Below are 20,103 nucleotides of genomic sequence, written 5' to 3'. Positions count from 1 at the left end.
TACTACTACTACTACTACTACTACTACAACCCCAACTAGAAGGGCACTCGGTAGAGTGCATACCTCCGCCGAGCTAATAAATTTACGTTTTGTATTCCAATGATAGGCCGGATCTGGATCCGGACCTGAACCGGAATCGAATCGGCTTGTTCTTGTCACGTCACCAACTCATGCACAACTTTTTGAGATATGCTCTATTAGTGGGGCAACTTAGCTAAATATAGCATAACAATTGTGCATTTTGTGAGGAAAGCACCAAATTTGGCACACTAGTAGCCTATCATATCATGAACAGATTTGGATATTGGGCCATCTCAAATTCAGCCGCTGATGGCTGTGGCAGCCATTTTCCACTGCCATCAAAAATTTTGAGATGGCCTAATATCCAAATCTGTTCATCATATGAGAGGCTACTAGTGTGCCAAATTTGGTGCTTTCCTCACAAAATGCACAATTGTTATGCTAAGTTGCCCCACTATATACATAGATTTTGGACTATATACTCCCAATGGTGAAGAATCACTTTAAAAATTCTAGTTTCCAGATCCAGATCCAGATTGTCACCAAAATCGAAATATTTCGTCCGTGTCACACACGCAACCTGTCCACCAAATATCGTCCAAATCTGTCCACAACTTATTGAGATAGCTGCTCACAGACAGACAGACAAATAAACAATCAAACGGGGATGAAAACATAACCTTCGTCCACCTTCGGTGCTGGAGGTAATTATTCCCACCTTCTTGTTGGGTCGGCCGGGGACATTTATAACCCAACTCTTTCACGAATTGGCTGGCCAGACGTGATGTTCGACTGAAGAGAATTTTCACAGGAATTTGTAATTTTCTCAGGGTGCCGGCAATGGATCACCTACTCTTTTGAAAGACACCGTGGGATCTCGAACATGGAACAAAAACCTGTGCTACTAGACAAATCCTCTGGCTTAACGTCATTCCGATGGATGGCTCGCATATTGATACGTCGCCCTGAGAAAAACCAGTGTGACAGTTTATATCTGGGTCGAGGTTCGAATCCAGGGCAGACAGCTCAAGAGGTTTAGAACGTCACATAAAGTTGACCCCCAATCAAAGTGTACTGTTTAGTTTGAATTAACTTTGCTACGAGCAATGAAAACTGCCTTCATAGTCAGTTCATGAGTTCTACCGTCAATGTAATGATTCATCAATAATTGGATTGAATGGTGTAATCATGTACAACTTCACTTACAAATGGACATTCTGCACTAATTGGGAGTTAGATGTGGGGAAGGCGGCGCAGTATCTTAAGGCACAGCGGCTAACAGGCAGCGATGTTATAACATTTGTTTGGTATAACTGCACGTCTTTGTCGATGTGAATTATCTCAGGGAATGTTTAAAAAAGCAGGCCACGTGTGTCGGTACTGTGGTCAAACTCCAATTCTCTGTGGGATAAGATTGACCACCCCCCTCTCAATTGGACCCTTTTCCTGTCTGCCACAGCCTCCACCAGCCTTACAGATGCACAAGACCGTCAACTGCAAAATATTTATCCGGATTTTGTTTTTTTTTTAGTTTTAAAAAGCTAAAAGCTTATTTGTTGTGGAGTTGTTTCTTATTTTCATTTTAATCAACATTATATACAAGATGAGCAGCACGAGGTGATACGGCACTCCTTGATAAGTTTCTTACCGATTGCTCCCACCAGGTGGTGAGGGCAGGCAGACAGCATCTAGTGGTTTGATAGTGAGAGCACCATCAGCTTGCGGTGGCAAACAGTGGCTGAATCCTAAGGGGGCGAGGCAATCTGTACTGCAAGAAAATAGTGCTCCCAATTTAAGGGGGTAGGGGTAGAAAAAAAACCTGTGGTAGGGATGGAGGATGACATGAAAAGGTGAAGCCTCGGAAGGAAGAAGTGTGATTGCATCAAAATGGGGAGGCCGTTTAAAGCGGCAGCAGGAAAGAAGGACAATTATTTAATTACATTTCAAACAAGACAAAAATATTACATTTTTAATATCAAAATAACAGTACTGTATATGTTTTTCTATTTGATTAGAGGATATTGGACAGGACCGCATTTTTGCAAGCTGAATTTCCCTGTCATGCCCCTTCCTTTTCAGGGATCGCATTTTAATGTTAATCTGTGTTGTGAGATTTGTTGCGAAACCGATATGGACACTCAATTCCCATCGATGATATCAGCGTTCTGCGGGTTGGGAGGTAAGGATAGCTGACAGATTGAAAAAGGAAACTTGGGTTGGGGAAGATGGAGAAAAAGGGGGGAAAAGATGGAAGAAGAGAGAAGGGGAGTTTATGACAAACACAGTATGGGGAGGGTGTCTCAAATTCTGCAGTTTTTGAATCTGTCATATATATATATATATATATATATATATATATATATATATATATATATATATATATATATATATATATATATATATATATATATATATATGTATATATGCCTACCAATGGTCATACACTCAATTTTAAGATCTGCTCTAAAGGAAGGTAAGGTCGAACTTTTATTAATTCTGGAAATGATAAGGCACAGTGATTGTTAATAAATTGGCCTTGGAACCTACATTGTCATTTTCATGCAAAAGATGGGTTCATAGCACATCACGTGACCAAATGTGCAAACTTTGGATTATTTAATAAATAATCATTACATTAAGTATTTTGAGAACATGTTTCATGCAGCATTGCAGAGACCAGCTCCCCACACATTTATGAGTTTCACTCGAAGGAAAGTAGCTGTGGCGGTGTTTATCCCCTTTTCCCGTTTTGTGTGGACCGCATGAAACGCGTGATAGTTATAACGGCAAATAATGTATTGTATCGCAAACAATTGTGAGCTTTGATAGATGATTGTTCTTTAGCACATGACAGGTGCAAAACGTTGATCAATTAATATTTAATAATGCAACGACACAGACTTGTACCGATATGCTTGTCAAGGGACTTCCAAGAACGGGTTCAAGTTATTAGTGTGTGTGCAATTGCAAATACCAGAGAGAATGGAGAAAACAACGTTAAATGTCAAATATTGTGCAGAGCATGCGGTTATATGCCGAGTGGGTTTTGGGGGGAAATCAAAGCAAAAACAATGTATACAAGGGTTGACCAGTAATGTTGTGGTCTAATATGGAAGTAGGAAGAAATTAAGGGTAAATTGTTCATTTAAAAAGTCATAATTGTTGCAAAATATTCGTTTTGTTAACCTAAGATTTTTTTTTTACCTTTTGTGTCAGGTCATGATCTTACTGAACACCCGTTATATATATATATATATATATATATATATATATATATATATATATATATATATATATATATATATATATATATATATATATTGTTACGGTCACCAGCCCGACCCGGTTGCCTGGTTTGAATCCAATGAGTCACGTCAAATGACCACAACGGTTCCCTGCCTCAGAGACTTCCTGTCGGATCCCAGGTCAAGAGCCGCGTTTCCATGCAAATTGAAGTCCCTGAGCCAGGTGAGTGCTGTGCCAGTGGCAATCACGTGGCAGATCTTAATATTTGGCTGAGCAACCAAGCTATGTGATTCTGGCTATCTAGTGGTAAAGGAGCACAACCAAGCGCTACCTTAAACAGGTTATTCCAGAGCCACCAGATAAAACCATCAGAACAAACAGGATCAGCCACGAGACCAAGCAGGTTTATGCATGTCGCGGGTTGAGAGACATAATGTCGTAACTGCATTTTTGGCGAAATTGAATAAAATGGCTCTCATGTCTAACAAAACCATTTATCTTTCATTAGCGATTTGCAGGAAATGGGAAATTTTCAGTTACAACATTGTGTCTCTCAACCCGCGATGTATTGAAAATAAATACAAGAAACAAGCACACAGTTTATGATCCCCAAGTTACCCACGACACAGCACTCACGCCCATGGAGTGGATCAGGTATGTACAGTCATCTTAGTAGAATAACTTGGACCCATGTATGCACTCGGCAGAAGAGATACGATTTGGGTAAAGCCGAGACCACTATTTGACCTTGTGTGATGGGTTATGGAGAACTCGTCGCAGACAGTTGGGCACCAGATATGGATGGCTGTTGGCTCACAAGGAGCTCCTCTGCCCTTCGACGGGTTTTCTTTTGAATCCTGCTGGGGATCCATATCCATACGCCCTCGTCAACAGGAAGCCTGGTGGAGGAGAGAGTTTAATCTTACAAACAGGAAACTTACAGTGTTTAAGGTGCTGTATAAGAGAACTTCAGTAGCGCTGAACTTAATTATTTTTAAATGTGACTTTAAAAAACTTCTTGACTTTAAAATCATAATTTTTTTTAAACTTGAAGTAAATACCTGAACAGAGCTCAGGGTATTATATTCTATGAACTCTGTTGTTGTTTTCATTATTCAATTCGTCATGGGATTGATGGTGTTGGCGTAGTTATTCTATGACCTCATCCTATCAAATGGCATTCCATCCGGTAGCTAAACTTTATCTGCTATTTATTCATAATATTATGGCTGACAGGGATGGCCTAAAGGTATGCACACTTGCTTCTAAGCTACACTACTTGGCCAAAAGTATGTGCACACCCCTTATAATTAGTAGATTCAGCTATTTCAGCCACACCCATTGCTGATAGGTGTATAAAATCAAGCACACACCATGCAATCTCTGTAGACAAACATTGGCAGTAGAATGGGCCGCACCGAAGAGCTCATTGACTTTCAACGTGGTACAGTCACAAGATGCCACCTTTCCAACAAGTCAGTTAGTCAAATTTCTGCCCTGCTGGAGCTGCTCTGGTCAACTGTAAGTGCTGTTGTTGTGAAGTGGAAATGTCTAGGAGCAACAACAGCTCAGCCACGAAGTGGTAGGACGCACAAGCTCAAAGAATGCGACCGCCGAGTGCTGAAGTACACGCAGCACGGAAAAATCGTCTGTCATCAGTTGCAACACTCACACCTAGTTCCAAACTGACTCTGGAAACAACATCAGCACAAACACTGATCATCAAAAGCTTCATGAAATGGGTTTCCATGGCTGGGCAACCACACTCAAGCCTAAGATCACCATGCGCAATGCCAAGCGTCAGCTGGAGCGTAATGCTCACCACCATTGGACTCTGTAGCAGTGAAGAAGCGTTCTCTGGAGTGATGAATCACTCTTCACCATCTGGCAGTCGGATGGACGAATCTGGGTTTGGCAGATGAGAGGAGAACGCTATCTGCCCGAAAGCATAGTGCCAACTGTAAAGTTTGGTGGAGGAGGAATAATGATCTGGGGCAGTTTTGCATGGTTCAGGCTCGGCCCCTTAGTTCCAGTGAAGGGAAATCTTAATGCTACAACATACAATGACATTATAGACGATTCTGTGCTTCCAACTTTGTAGCAATAGTTTGGGGAAGGCCTTTTCCTGTTTCAGCATGACAATGCCCCATGCACAAAGTGAGGTCCATACAGAAAAGGTTTGTTCAGATTGGTGTGGAAGAACTTGATTGGCCTGAACAGATCCCCGAACTCAACCCCATCGAACACCTTTGGGATTAATTGGAACGCCGACTGCAAGCCAGACCTAATCACCCAACATTTGTGCCCGACTTCACAAATGCTCTTGTGGCTGAATAGAAATAAATCCCTGCAGCAATGTTCCAACATCTGGTGGAAAGCCTTCCAGAAGAGTGGCAGACTGTTATAGCAGCAAAAGGGGGACCAACTCCATATTTATGCCCATGATTTTGGAATTAATGTTGGACAAGCAGGAGGCCACATACTTTTGGCCATGTGGTGTATCGAGCCTGGGTTTGAATCGTGTTCAAGCTAAAACTTGTCCTCCCGGTGCCCGGTGTTTTCACAGGTGTGAAATTGATCAATGTGTGTGCCATCCCAAAGATGGACGTTAAACGGGAATCCATTTCCCGGCATTCGGCGGACATTAAAGATCCCATGGTGTCCTTCGCGAAGGGTAGGCGAGCTATCGCTGGCCCCATGGCCAAGTTACAAATTCCTGCCCTAGCCAGCAGAGGGCATTGCATTAGCGGCACAGCTGTACCCCATCAGTTAATGATGTTACCCCACAGACTTATGCTGCATTTGAACGAACAAGAATAATATTATTATTGCTATTTCATTATCTTTTGTTGCTTTGTGTAAAATGGACCCCTGAAATAGAACGAAAATGGAAATATTTACGAGTCTAGTTCACTCCGCACCCACCTGCCACCACCACTCCCTCTCCACCCCCACCCCACCACCACTCCCTCTGCACCCCCCACCCCCCCAGGCACATAAACTGCTCCAAAAATTGTTTGTAGGTGCGACTGTGTTGAACAAACGTGCGAGGTTTTTGATGCAGCACTGGGAGGTGGAATATCATGGCACAGAACCATTTCACCAGCGTGCCGTGCCGTTGGCCCCTTTTCGACTAAAACGTTCCCAGCCAAACTGTGCTGCACTGCCCCACTCAGGCACTTCCCCCGTTTAGCGGGGCAAAGGTTGCAGCCTTGAACAGAATGCCTGCAGATCCCTCCTTCCCATAACCGCATTGGGCCGAGATCCACGGGGCATCCCAGCATCGGTGGCATGATTTTCCCGAATTTGCATCAGACGATTAACCCTTCAGACCAAACCAAGATTAGGTACGGACATGTCATTTTGAATTCTGTACAACAAAAAAAAACAATATTTATATGTGTGTGTGTGTGTGTGTATGTATATATATATATATATATATATATATATATATATATATATATATATATATATATATATATATATATATATATATATATATATATATATTTCTAAAGGCCCTGTCAGACCTTGACGATTTAGCTAACGTATGCTTGAAGTATGCAAAATTGGACTAAAACGCCAGCACACGTCGAATACGTTATGGGTAAGTTTGTATACGTTAAGAGCACGCTGAAAAACACTGCCATACGTCGTAGTACGCTGGCTTTCATCGTTGTACTTTGCGGTTGTCCTCAAATTTTAGCATGCTTGAAATTTTACGACGTATGCCAGCGTATGACTCACACGTTCCGCTACGCTGTCCATAAGTTGTAGGCACGTTATGCGATCGTTGACACACGTTACATGCAAGTTACTCATAAGTCGAAACACGTCGAGGTAATGTTTAGCGTACCCAAAACTTATTTCTAACCTATGAGTAACATGCTTTGAACCGATGTGTAACGTACCTCCAACACATATTGACGTATGTAGACGTATTTGATTGACGTCTTCCAGATGACCACAGAACTTATTGAATGTGTTTCTAATTTACAGCTACCGTATAATGGCGTATTGGCAGTGTTTAAAAAAAAAACAATAACTTCCGATATTTCGTCACGTGCCGTTACATCACGTCCGATTGCCTCTTCAGTTTGCTCATGTCTTATTCTTAGTTCCTCCTCTGTGAATATTTTCTGTTTGAGAATATTGTCACGTCGACGTCGAAACTTAAAAGCAAATGTCCGAATATATTTTAAAATTCGTGATAGACTAAAAAAAAACAAAAAAAACAACACAACTTCAGATATTTCGTCACGTGCCTTCACAGAGCCAAGGAGAAAAAAGAAAATGTGCCTTGACGGAGAAAATAAGTTTTGGGTAAGCTAAACATTACCTCGACGTGTTTCGACTTATGAGTAACTTACAAGGAACTAGTGTCGACGTGTGTCAATGATCGCATAACGTGCATACAACTTATTCCCAGCGTAGCGGAACGTGTGAGCCATACGGCGAGTATGTTGTAAAATTTTCAGCATGCTTGAAATTTCACGACGTACTAAACGTACCACGAAAATAACAAGAGCATTTGTGAAGTCGGGCACTAAATCCCATTACGTTGTACAGACGTAATGGTTAGCGTCAGTGTTCCAGACTCCCTGGTTTTTTTTTTGTTCGTTTGTTTTTTTTTTCTTTGGTATGATGGTGATGTTGACACTTCGATTTCTAGTGCGGTTATGATTTAAATCGTTGAGTGGCAGCCTATTAATTATATTATATTATAACCACACTAGAAATCGAAGTGTCAACATCACCGTCACGCCGAAGAAATTTTTTTTTTAAAAAGCAGGGAGTCTGGAACACTGACGCTAACGATTACCTTGATGTGTTTCGACTTATGAGTAACTTACAAGTAACGTGTATCGACGTGCGTCAACGATCGCGTAACGTGCCTACAACTTATGCCAGCGTATGCGGAATGTGTGAGTCATACGCTGGCTAAATCGTCAAGGTGTGACTGCGTGGTTGACACTTTCAATTCTCAGGCGTTTATGATTTAAATTGGCGTGCGGCAGGTTTTTAACAGGCTACGCCACAAGTTTGTCGGCGATATGTGCAGTGCGCTATGCCTAAAGGCCCGGTCACACCTTGACGATTTAGCCAGCGATGGCAACGTATTAAAATGTATGTAAAACGCTGGCTTACGTTGAACTTTTGATGTTTTTTTTTAAAGATTCGGATGCTTTCATAGCGACTTGGTCTTATGTATAACGCATTGGTAACGGACACAGAACGTTTCGTTGTGTTATAGATAACTTATACCAACGAATGCTGAACCTGTTGTCGGCCTACACAACCGATGCCCAACGATAGTCTAACTTAGGCATAGCGCGTTGCACGCATCGCCGACGATGTCGTGACGTAGCCTATTAAAAGGCTGACGCACAACGATTCGAATCATAACTGCCGTAGAAATGGAAGTGTCAACATCGCGGTCACACCTTGGCGATCTTGCCAGCGTATGCCGACCAAAGAAAAATGTGTCTAAAACGTTGGGGCACGTCAAATACGGTATGAGTAAGTTTGGTATACGTGAGTAGAACGCTAAAGTACGCTATCATACGTCGTAGTAAGTAGAGTACGTCAAGAAATTTTAAACATGTTCAAAATTTTATGACATACTCGGCGTATGACACACGTTCCGCATGCGATGGGGATAAGTTTTACATACGATATGTGGACGCTTACACACGTCCACAAAGGCTACTTATAAGCTACTCATAAGTCGAAACACGTCGCGGTAATGTCTTTTTTACGCAAAACTTATTTCTAACTTATGTTTGACGTGCTTTGAACCAATTCTTTACGTAGTCCCAACACACATCGACGTATGTAGACGTATTCCAATGACGTCTTCCGGTCGACAAAAAAAAATGAACGTGTTTCTAGCTTACAACTGCCATATAAAGACGTGTTCCCAGCGGTTTTGGGAATTGGTATATAAAAATGGTGTTCATAAAAGGGGAACCCAACAGTGTTTTCGAGTCCTTTTTGAGTCGATGTCCATGTCAGCAGTAACAGTATCAGTATCAGTATCAGTATCAGTATCAGTATTAGTATCAGTATCAGTATCAGTATCAGTATCAGTATTAGTAGTAGTTTGTTCATATTGGCAGTAGTAGGTGAGTGTGAGGGGGAGGGTGTGGGTTATGATGGATCGTCCTTGCGTTTAACGATTTAAATGATAAACTCAACGATTGAAATGGCTGCATCTCCACTATTGAAAGTAGACGCTTGCGCTCAACAATTGGATTTTTTTTACACTCAACGACTTTTAAACGGTACCACTCAGCTAGTTTCATTGTTTACAATGAACGATTTAAATTGCTGTCACTCGCCATTGTTTTTTGACGCTGGGGTTTGGAAATTTGAAGCATTTCTTCTGAACGTGTTAAAACGCTCAAACTCGACTATTTTAAATAGACGCTGCCGATGGACAATTGGAATCATAGCCAAGCTAGACATCGAAGTGTGAACATCCTCGTCATGCCCAATAAAAGTTTGAAGAATGCTGCAAATAAGTGTCCTGGCCGTGGACGCTGACGCAAGGACGATCCATTATACCGACGTCTTTCAGCCTATGAGTAACTTAAAAGTAACGTCTGTCGACGTGTGGCAACGATCGCGTAACGTGCCAACAACACGTTAATCATTGTTTAGAAATAAGTTTCGGGTCCGCTAAACATTACCTCGGCGTGTCTCAACTTATGATTAACTTACAAGTAGCATGTGTTGACGTCTGTCAACGATCGCAGACCGTGCATACAACTTGTGGCCAGCGTAGCGGAACGTGTGAGTCATACGCCGGCATACGTCGTGAAATTTCAAGCATGAAAAAATTTGAGGACAACCAAAAAGTACAACGTTTAAAGCCAGCGTACAACGACGTATGGCAGTGTTTTTCAGCGTGCTCTCAATGTTATCAAAACTTACCCATAACGTATTCAACGTGTGCCAGCGTTTTAGAAAAAAAATTCAAAAATCGGCATACGTTGGCTAAAACGTCAAGGTGTGACCGGGCCTTAAGTTAAACTATCGTTGGGCATAGGTTGTGAACGCTGCCAACAGGCTAATCATTCGTTGGTATAAGTTATCTATAAGACAACGAAACGTTCTGTGCCCCTTACTAATATGTTATGCATATGACCAACACGTTATGAATACGACCAAAACTTTAAAAAAAACATCAAAATTTCAGCGTACGCCAACGTTTTACATACATTTTTATACGTTGCCATTGCTGGCTAAATCCGCAAGGTGTGACGGCGCCTTAAAGGCCCTGTCACACCTTGACGATTTAGCCAGCGTATGCCTGACGTATGCAAAATTTGGCTAAAACGCTGGCACACGTCGAATACGTTATGGGTACGTTTGTATACGTTAAGAGCACACTGGCATACATCTTTGTACGCTGGCTTTTTTTCGTAGTACGCTGGCATAAGTCTTTTTACGCTGGCATACATCGTAGTATGCCGAGGTGTTAGACAAATTTTCCATGCTTGAAAATTTTCGACATATGTCAGCGTATGACTCACACATTCCACATACGCTGGCATAAGCTGTAGGCATGTTACGCGATCGTTGACACACGTCGACACACGTTACTTGTATGTTACTCATAAGTCGAAACACGTCAAGGTAATCGTTAGCGTCAGTGTTCCAGACTCCCTGGTTTTTTTAATTTTTTTTTTTCTTCGGCGTGACGGTGATGTTGACACTTCGATTTCTCGTGTGGTTATAATATAATATAATTAATAGGCTGTCGCTAAACGATTTAAATCATAACCGCACTAGAAATCGAAGTGTCAACATCACCGTCATACCAAAGAAAAAAAAAACAAACAAACAAAAAAAAGAAAACAGAGAGTCTGGAACACTGACGCTAACCATTACGTCTGTACAACGTAATGCGATTTAGTGCCCGACTTCACAAATGCTCTTTTGGCTGAATAGAAATAAATCTCTGCAGCAATGTTCCAACATCTGGTGGAAAGCCTTCGAGAAGAGTGACAGACTGCTATAGCAGCAAAAGGGGGACCAACTCCATATTTGGATATTCTTCCGTCAACCTGTCCATCACCATTGCAAACAGGAAAGAGCTCAGAACCTTTCCTTCATTCCTCTGCAGATAAAAAACAACACGCTCAGCATTCGTTGGTATAAGTTATCTATATGTGATTGAAACGTTCTGTGTACGTTACCAATACGTTATTATACGCCCAAAACTTAAAAAAAAAACATTAATAGTTCAGCGTATGCCAGCATTTTACATACATTTTGATACCTTGCCATACGCTGGCTAAAACATCAAGGTGTGACAGCCCCTTAACCACTGATTGACTGATATTAAAGATAGGTGTGTTCCGGGTGATATAGAAAGCTGAAATTTTGTGTGCCGATGGACATCGAGGCCGATACACCAGGGAGAATCACAGAACCATCGGAAAACATCTGAAAATGAAAATATAAGTGCATGAAAAAAAAATGAAAACAAACAAATGAAAAATCAAATGCAGGTGAGAGACCTAAAACAATGGGGAAACACAGTTCATATGCTTACGCAATGTGTAAGCACATCCCACTACTATATGTGTGTGTGTGTGTATATATATATATATATATATATATATATATATATATATATATATATATATATATATATATATATATATATATAGCTCTTTTTAACAGGAATATTTCAGTGCTTTGAAATATTATATATGAACATGTACATATACTGTACATATACATATATAAATATTGTTGCGAATTCGCGCCCGCCGGCGTGCGAACGGCCACGTGACTCGAATCGCGGCACGTCGCTCACCGGATGGACAATTCTGTCGTGACCCTCTTGGACTAATGCCGGGAGCTAGTCACGGGTGGGCCTTTCGGCCTCACCACGATCGTGCCAATCGGCCACCCGCGTGGGATAGGGTTGTTCGCCAAACTCGACCTACCTAAGTACCCATGTGGAGGGTAGACCGGGCGATCGCACCTCACCGCAGGTCGACCCCAGACACGGGCCGCTTAAGCGACCCGTTCCGTACTATCGGGATAACTGAGCGGTGTTATCGTCGGCCTCGACGGTTCCGATTAATCATCGGGCGTATTAAGCCCACTCCCAACCCTTTACGTGAAGCAAGATGGAGATTCAATTAAAGAAAAGACGAAGCGAAACGGGAAAACAGTTCGACATGATGCACATTTATTCCGCGGCACACGGAAGGCATACATATACAGTTAAAGCAATTATGCACAAAAAGCAGATGTAACAAAAGAAACAATGATGCGGAGATACTACCAAATAAGACCGACACACGGCAACACTTAACAGTTTTACTTCACCAGACTGGCGCCACATACACACGTTTACACAGAAACAAAAGAAAAGGGCCACCCTCAAAGACAAGGAGGCAGACGGGACCTGTGGGCCAATATTTGCGCGGAACCTGAAAGAGCGGTCAGGTCCGAGAGACCGGGTGGGTCCTACCCGTGTCTTTGTGATGAGCCGCAAATGTGGCAGCGCGGCGGTGCCCCGACTTCGTGCTCCTTCGCGGGTTTCGTTGGCACTGCTTAGAGTGGGGTGGGAACGGGGCCCCCTTTTCGCACTATCTCAGCACGGGGGAAAAAGGGGGGGGGAATTGTTGATGCTCTGGGGAAAGAGTATAGCTGGCTTGCTTGGGTCCCGTGACGAGCGATTCCACCGCGACCTCGTCGCCGACCGCCGTCTTCCTTGCCTCGGACCCGAACTCCTCAGTCTCTTCCCCCAATTCTCCTTAGCCGACTGCCGAAAACCACCGGGACGCCCTCGCCTCCCGACTCCACTCCGCGCTCCAAACTGCCTCTGGCCAAAACTCTCTCCACTCTTCTGCCACTCTACGCTCTTCCAAGGCCGACTCTGCCTTTTCTTCCACTCTCCGCTCTTCCAAGGCCGGCTCTTCCAAGGCTGGCTCTTCCAAGGCCGGCTCTTCCAAGGCCGGCTCTGCCCAGATTCGCCCCGCGCTCGGCGCTTTATAGGCCGGCAGGAGAACCCATATGCAAATTTCTGGATCAGAACGAGCTCGGGGGTGGAGCCACGCTCACCCATTGGATGGAGGAAAAGGGGCGTGAATCTCCCCTGATCCTAGAATTTGCATATCTCGATTTCACACAGACGCACCTGGAGGCGGGGCCAAACCGCCCCGCACTTGCTGATTGGATGGATCAGAAGTGGGCGTGTAGCATTCCTGATCCGAATTCTCCTCGGAAAGGCCGCATTTTGCACTCGCGGCTCGGCGTGCGTCCCGTACGAGCCCAGGACAGCCTGACGCTCGGTGCTCACAGGTGGTGCGGGAATGGCCGCAGAAGGAGAGAGGTGAAGGTGGTGGAGGGTTTATGGTGGTGGTTTATGGCCATGGTGCCGTTTGGAATGGTGGTGATGCGATGTTTGCGGGAGCGAGTTGTGAAGGTAAAGATCGTGGCTGTTGGCGTTGTTGTTGTTGTTGTGTGATGGCGGTAGAGACGTGGTTGGTTCCAAATAAAGATAGAACAGAAAAACGCCTATCTCAAAGCATCACAGCCGAATGAATCACATTTATTCCCTCTAAACAACGGGTTTGGGGCTAACTACCAATGTACTTACAGAGATATCTCACCTATGGGACCTGAATGGTGGTTTGCGAATTTGCGAAGTTAGTCCAACACTTGGAACATGTGTTTCAACCCTGACAAATCTCACACTCTCACGATGTTTTTCCAAAAGGACCATCTGGAACTCCCGCCCCCCCCCACCCCATCTACTTTCTCAATAATCCTATTGAAGAAGTCCTTTCATTCAAACTTCTGGGTCTCACTGTCTGCCATGATCTTTCCTGGGAAAGCCACGTTTCCATGCTGGCCTCCAAACTCAGTCCCCGACTGGGCATCCTCCGTTGTGAAAAGTCCTTCCATGGCACTCCTGAGCTCCTGACCACAAACAAAGCTTTGGTCCGCAGCCTGATGGAGTACTGTTCCCCCCTCTGAGCTGTTGCTCCCGCCTCTCACCTTTCTCGGCTTCACGCACCATTGGTATCTCCCGCGATGAGGCTGAGTCTTTGGGTCTCTCACTCTCTCACTGCAGGCAGGTCGATGATCTGTCTGTCTGTCTTCTACCATCTCCTCTCTGGCCTCGCCCACCCCTCCCCCCTGTTCTGTCTGAGATATGTCCCCTCCATATTTCCACAGGGCATTCAAGGTCCTTCAGCAACCTCCTTTTGGTGAAGCTTTCAAAATCAAGAATCACTGCTCACCTTCACTTTTTCATTCCTCTTTTTTCCCGCCTTTGGAAAAAACTCCCACACTCTCTTCAATCCCACTCTTCCCTCCAGGTCTTCAAAAACAGCTGTTCACCACCATGTTTTATCTTCCCCCATCCAAAACCATGATCTTTTCTACCCACACTAATCCACCCCAAACCCACCTCCTTCAAATTCCCTTTCCTTTCTGAAAGTACCTGTGGTGCCCTTCTTGTTTACCCTGTGTACCCCACCCAGTCCCACTCCCTGAGACAGATCTCATTTCGCTGTTCCACAACTCTTTTTCTTTTACACTGCCCCCCCTTGTTGTACGTTGTGGGTGTTAGCTCTCATACGAGCCTCGACAGTGTTTTCAAAAAGAAAAAAATACCCCAAAACAAAAAACCACCGACTGGTAGAAAAGATCGGTGCCTACTGGGTGGCGTAGAAAGTTGCGTGTCGATGGACATCGAAGCTGGTACACCGGAGAAAATCACAGAATCGTCAGAAAACATACATAGATGAAAATATAAATAAATGAAAAAAATGCAGTTGAGCGATCTGAGAAAATGAAGAAGCACGGTTTGTATGCTTACACCCCCCCCCCCTAATATATGTATATATATATATATATATATATATATATATATATATATATATATATATATATATATATATATATATATATATATATATATATATATATATATATATATATATATATATATATATATATATATATATATATATATATATATATATATATTGAACGTGTGTGTGTGTGTGTGTGTGTGTGTGTGTGTGTGTGTGTGTGTGTGTGTGTGTGTGTGCAATGGCAAACCACCCAGAATAACCTTCGCCAAGACACAGCTCCGGCAGCACTCACTGATACTCTAACAGAGTATGGTACATCAGAAACAAACTATATATATATATATATATATATATATATATATATATATATATATATATATATATATATATATTATCCCAAAAATCGTGTAGTGATCTGTTTGTCGGCTCACTTCACTTGAACAATTGGATTTCCATTTGTAAAATGCAGATCAATAATTGCAGCACATTCTTGATCTGTCCATCTATTCATGTTAAATCTCCAAGGTTAGAGCATCAATCGAGAAAAAGAAAAAAGCTTGCTAGGCATTCGTCCATGGGTGTATCACTTCACCATTGCAGACAGGTCAGTGGTCTCTCTGTCTTCTGCAACCTCCTTTGTGGTCTTGCACCCTTTGCTCTTTCGTGAATTTTGCCCCCCCCCCCCCAAGTTTCCTCAGGGCTCACTTGGTCCACCATCAACCCCCTTATGGTGAAACGACCTAACTTCATTATCACTGCACACCTCCACTCATTTGTTCCTCATTGTTTTCTCAGCTATGGAATCAACCTCCACATCATCTTCAACACATTTATTTTTCATCCAGGTGTTCAAGACAGCTGTCCACCACCATTTCAGATTGTCCCCACTCCTAAGCCTTGATTTTTTTTTTCTACTCTCATTAACCCCACCCAAATCCCTCCTCCTTCCAATTTTCCAGTTTTCTTTCCTTGGAATTTCCTTCTGTGTCCATCTTGTCCACCCCATGCATGTTTTGCATACTGTTTTTGCACCACTGAAGGTGAAGGAGGTTATCTTTTCACCCCTGTCTGTCTGTCTGTCTGTCTGTTTGTTTGTCTGTTTGTGTACAGGATATTTAAAAAAGTTGTGGATGGAGCTGGACGAAATTTTGTTGACAGGCTGGGTGTGTGACAAGGACGAAATGATTAGATTTTGGTGAAGATCCAAATCCGGATCCGACTATTCGAATTTTAAGTGATTCTTCACCATTGAGAGATTGGGCCAAAGACGATATATAGCATGATATCTCAAAAAGTTATTTACGGATTTGGATGAAACTTGGTGGACAGGTTGGGTGTGTGCCAACGAAGAATTATGTCGATTTTGGTGAAGATCTGGATCTGGATCCGACTACTACAATTTTTAAAGTGATTCTTCACCATCGGGAGATCGGCCTAAACGTGATATATAGCATGATATCTCAAAAAGTTGTGTACGGATTCGGATGAAACTTGGTGGGCACGTTGGGTGTGTGACAACGAAGAATTATGTCGATTTTGGTGAAGATCCGGATCTGGATCCGACGACTACAATTTTTAAAGTGATTCTTCACCATCGGGAGATCGGCCTCAACGTGATATATAGCATGATATCTCAAAAAGTTGTGTACGGATTCGGATGAAACTTGGTGGGCACGTTGGGTGTGCCGCAAGGACGAATTGTTTCGATTTTGGTGAAGGTCCGAATGCGGATCTGGATACGAAAATTATTTGATTTTTAAAGTGATTCTTCACCATTGAGAGATTGGGTCAAAAATGACATGTACCATGTATGAAAAATGTATTGGGCCCGATATGTTCTCGTGGATCAGGCATTATGTGGCGGAGGTATGCGCTCCACCGAGTGCCCTTCTAGTTTTTGTCTGTTACATCCTGATCCGTTCACGGTACTCGCTCTTCCATGAGCTTCGGCTGTTTATCCAATTTTTTTTTTTTAACATTTAAAGAATATTAAAAATCCAAATCAATGCATGACTTTTGGGACACCCGGTAAATACAGAGTGGTCCAAAATGACGTGCAACTTTTTATTTAACTCCAATATTATTTTTTATTATTTGTCGATTTATTTTTGTTTTGTCCTATAATAGACTGGTTTAATTAACTTTTTCTTTGTTATCACAAAAAAGTGCTTTAACAAGCAATAAGTAACAATATCATTTGTTTACAAAGCGCTCAATCCAAGCAACTCTGGATGATAGCTGACACACGCATTAAAGTTGTCGATGGGTCGTTTGAGCACTGGAGTTAGTATGCATATGATATTACTTTTCAACTCCTGCAGTGTCTTGGGTGTTTTTGTGGACTTTAGCTTTGAGGGATATCCCCATAGGTAGTAGTCGGAAGGATACAGATCCGGGGAGTTGGGAGCCACGGGTGTCCGTCCATCAAAAAATGAGTCGATCACCTGGGAAATGACGTCTCAAAAACTCAAAAGCACCATCTTGCTGGAAGATGACTGAATTTGTAGTGATGTCTCGCTTCCTTCTCAGTGCCTGAAGGAATCTTCTCTGCAGCATGTCCACGTATCTATCAGTGTCGATTGTCACCATTTGTCCGGTTTCATTCTCAAAGAAGGAAGGTCATATACCGCTACTTCTGATAGCACACCAAACCATGACTTTCACTACAGAAACTTGGTGTTCCATATATTCATGCAGTTTTGGTGTTCTGCCAAAAATGGTATGTTCTGTATATTCACATGGCCACTGAAATAGAAGGGGGCCTCATCACTAATGCAGGTGACGTCTAGAAAATCCTGGTGTTCATCGATCCGCTAAGCAATGACGGGGCAAAATGCAAACCTCTCACTCTTATTTCTTTTGATCTGATGCTGCAGTAACTGTATATTGTAGGGATACAGTTTCAGATCTTCATGAATGATTCTGCCAACGGGGTCGTGTGAGAATTTCCCACCAGCTGTGCAAGTCGGCGTGTCGATTTTTCAGTAACCTGGAAAACATCTTTTACAGCTTCTATCTTGTCAGGTAATTCTTACTGAAGGTTTTTGACCACCATGTCCTTTAATTTATTCTTTCACACTTCCAGGGTCTTTAAACCTTTCAACAATATGCTTGTTGGTTTTGTATTGTGGAATCCTTCTACTTGGATATACCTTACAAAACTGCCTTTGCGTAGAAACATATGACTTCATCACACAAAGTCTCTAAAATGAGCGTCCGCTAGGATACAGAGAAATTGTTCGACATGGTTGAATCTCGTATCGGATAAAAAAACCCTCAAAAACAAAACTTTAAACCTTGTTATCTCCGTCACTGAAGGTGCTCGGAGGTTATGTTTTCAGCCCTTTTTTGTCTGTCTGTGAGCATGATGTCTCAAAAAGTTGTGGACGGATTCAAACAAAACTTGCTGGATACGTTGGGTCACATATGCAAATATTTCCACCCCAGCAATACCTTTAAATTATTACACATACCATCTGTTTATAAAAAAAAAAAAGGATCACGCAGGGTACATGAGAGCGCAGTCTCTGCGTGAAGCCCCTCGAGACGTCATTTCGGATGTTATATGTCCGATGGTGCTGAATCAAGTTTTTGTTACACTTCTCGCATGCAAAGTGCGTGCTGACCGCCGCACAAAGGGTTAACGCCTTGCAAGAGGGAAGATGAATACATAGCCCGCAGCTTGGCCTGAAAGCACCAAAAGGCGCACAAAATATATCGCAGTCGGATGAAGACCCCACCCGCGTACTCTCAGCTGCTCGTCCCCTCCGCTACCGGCAGCACATGCGCTAGAATTTACACCGCACTGAAACATTCTCCAACCTCACCATCTAACCACACCTGCCACACATCACAAGAGCCACACTCTATAAATTAACTTTATCGTTGCAAGCAGTGCGCCGTCTGGCCTCGCTCTCATGTGCCGCGCTCATACTCTCATCTGGATGGAGGCAATCGCTTCTCACCTTCTCACCTTCTCACCTTCTCACCTTCTCACCTTCTCACCTTCTCACCGTACGGTTGTCCCATGTAACGAGCAGATGAAACTTGCTGAGCTTGATGCAGACAATAAACCATCGCTGTAAATGTAACATCGACGTCTTTCGACCTTAATGTGCCTCGAAACACGCGCGTGTTATGGCCGATGGTTTAGAAACTATTTGGAATTTAGGACATCGTTCATTGACTAACAGTCTGACACCAGGTATGTTTTGCAGGTGTGTCCTGAAGTTTGAAATTGGGTAATTTTTATTTATTTATTCATCAGCATTGATCTTCGTCTCATGGAGAAACTTCTTCTACATACGAGATCATTTTACATTTTACATCATGTGCAGGGTAATGACGTCGGACGACATCAGTGTATGTTCAATATGAATTGTGAAGTACTCAGATGGGAGCACCAATCCGACCAACCCACGAGTTTTGCTTCATCTCGTGCTGAGTAAGCTCTCATTGAAGGCTCTCACCGAGCATGGAACTTCATGGGAGTAGTAGATCGAGTTACTAATTAAGAATGGCCCTAACGAAGGAAAAGTGTAGATTATGTGGCGGTAGTCCCATCATGATGATGATGAATTCAAAGTTACAGGGAATTTTAGATTTTACAAAGACAACAGTCGCCAAGATGTACTCTTTGTGAAATGTACACGCCCACCTTGTACCTTGAACCTTGATGTCCACCTTGTGGAAGAGCTCGAGTTGATCTGAACACTCTTTCAGAGGTCGGCATGCTCCATGATGCAGCGCCACTTCGGAGGAGGAAATGAGTGGGGGTGGTATTGCATGATCTGTTTCGTCCAGCTATCAAAACAAAAGTAACATTCGACATCACATACAGACTCAGCCTTCCTGCTGCCTTGATATGTACATGGGGCTTGTTTTTTGGGGGGGGGGGGGTTTCATACACTACTACCCCACTACCCCCCCCCCGACCTTCATATCCACCGCAACCTCAAGTTCCCTGTACTTAAGTTAATTTCTC

At 43.0% G+C, this 20,103-nt stretch overlaps 1 long non-coding RNA gene across 2 annotated transcripts in view; it reads right to left on the bottom strand.

Moving 5' to 3' along the window:
- Positions 1-19,458: 19,458 nt before the first annotated feature.
- The window catches only part of LOC147015680 (uncharacterized), a 45,798-nt gene continuing 45,153 nt past the window's right edge, over positions 19,459-20,103 (bottom strand). For both annotated transcript variants that reach the window (XR_015049787.1, XR_015049788.1), the window contains one exon: positions 19,459-19,922. This is a non-coding gene — a long non-coding RNA (uncharacterized LOC147015680). The remainder of the gene's footprint in view (positions 19,923-20,103) is intronic.

This window comes from Eptatretus burgeri, chromosome 12, assembly GCF_056783735.1.
Source record: "Eptatretus burgeri isolate ZD-2024b chromosome 12, Ebu_testis_v1, whole genome shotgun sequence".
NCBI lineage: Eukaryota > Metazoa > Chordata > Myxini > Myxiniformes > Myxinidae > Eptatretus > Eptatretus burgeri.
The sequence above is the reverse complement of the archived record's forward strand: the minus strand, read 5'-3'. Positions and strand labels throughout refer to the sequence as shown.